General features: G+C 40.3%; 1 pseudogene; it reads left to right on the top strand.

The window, feature by feature from the left end:
- The first annotated feature begins 587 nt into the window (after positions 1-587).
- LOC148803802 (cytochrome P450 71A1 pseudogene) lies at positions 588-1,390 on the top strand (annotated as a pseudogene).
- Positions 1,391-1,871: the final 481 nt, after the last annotated feature.

Below are 1,871 nucleotides of genomic sequence, written 5' to 3'. Positions count from 1 at the left end.
GGGGGGGAATTCTGTTTATATATTATCTTAAAGTATCCTTTAAGTTTTGAATAGTTGTCTAAAATTTCTCTTACTATTAATTGGGTTGGGATGTAGTAGGCACGTTTGGTAAACACAAAGTATCTAATAACTATGTGACACCTGTCCCAACTAATGCACCTTTCTTCTAAACGTTTTTATTCTGTTAGGAATTATCTATTATTTTATTATTTGTGTTAAAATAATTAAAAATAAAAAAACAATAAAAAAGGAAAACCTATCCCAATTAATATGCCTTTCTCTCCAACCTTCCGCTGTTTTGGATTCTCCCACCTCTTGACCTTTAGCCGGCGGCAACTGGTTGGTTGGGGCAGGCACTCAACTTGGCTAGGGCAGGAGTTCTTGAAGCTCTCACCTGCCATTTGTCTCAAGAAACCCATTCATCTAATATTAGGTGATTATAATCTAATCATCCCTATATATGCTTTACGGTTTCAATTTATTAGTTAAAACTTATTAACTAGGAGTGAGACAAGGTTGTTCATTTGTATTTGTCATAAACATAGTCGACCTGCACCCTGCCAACCCCTGCCTCTTGGAGCATTCCAATGGCCGAGCAGCAAGGAATTCTGTTGCCTTTCTTGTCACTCCCTTTTCTTCTCCTCTTCTCTTTTGTCTTCCTGTTCAGACTCCGGAGATGTTCGGTCAAGTTGCCACCGTCTCCACCGAGGATTCCAATCATCGGCAATTTTCACCAACTTGGCACGCTTCCCCACCGCTCTCTCAGGGCCCTATCTCAAAAGTATGGGCCGCTCATGCTATTGCATTTGGGCAGTGTCCCTCTGCTCGTCGTTTCCTCCTCAGAGATGTCTATGGAGATCACTAAGATCCAAGATACATACTTTGCAACTAGGCCTGCTACAACTGCTGCAAAGAAGCTTCTCTATGGCTGCAATGACTAGGGGTTTGCACCCTACGGCGACTACTGGAGACAGATGAAGAAGATTTCTGTTCTCCGCCACTTGAGCGTCAAGAGAGTGCAGTCATTCAGATTTATAAGGGAAGAAGAGGTTGCTCTTTTGATCGAGAAGATATCTCACGCATGTCAGTTGCGCAACTCAATTAATGTAAGCGAGTTACTTCCCATTCTATCTGATAACTTGGTTTCTAGAGCTGCTTTCAGTAGCAAGTTTGAAGAAGAAGATGACAATAGCAGACGGATCGGACCTTTGACAAGGGAGGTAACGTCACTTTTGGGAATGTTTAGTGCTCGAGATTTCTTCCCTTAGGTAAGAAATCCAAGTTTGAAGAAGATGGCATTCCTCATATGGCTTATTTAAAAGCTGTTATCAAAGAGACTCTAAGATTACATCCTCCTGCTCTCTTTTTGATTCCAAGAGAGTCCATTAGAGCTACCAATTTAATGGCTACCATATCCCAGTTAAAACCAGAGTCTTCATCAATGTTTGGGCAATTCAAAGAGCAACTGAAGGTCAAGAGGTGGGAGAACCCAAAACGGCATTAGGTTGGAGAGAAATGCGCATTAACTCGAACAGGTTTTCCTTTTTTATTGTTTTTTTTTATTTTTAATTCTTTTGATACAAATAATAAAATAATAGATAATTCCTAACTGAATAAAAACGTCTAGAAGAAAGGCACATTAGCTGGGACATGTGTCACACAACTATTAGCTGCTCACTCATTGTGCTTACTAACGTGCCTACTACATCCGAACCCTCTATTCATTTTCCATCACATTCGGTTCACATGTGACATCACGTGACTGATATTTTTTTTTAAATTTCTAAAATACCCTTTATCTATTCCATCTGAGTCTTCGTCTCCATCTCCATCTCCATCTTTGACTCTGATTCCATCTCCAGTTCCATCTC

Source organism: Nelumbo nucifera, chromosome 1 (assembly GCF_055504915.1).
Source record: "Nelumbo nucifera cultivar China Antique chromosome 1, China Antique-T2T, whole genome shotgun sequence".
NCBI lineage: Eukaryota > Viridiplantae > Streptophyta > Magnoliopsida > Proteales > Nelumbonaceae > Nelumbo > Nelumbo nucifera.
The sequence above is the reverse complement of the archived record's forward strand: the minus strand, read 5'-3'. Positions and strand labels throughout refer to the sequence as shown.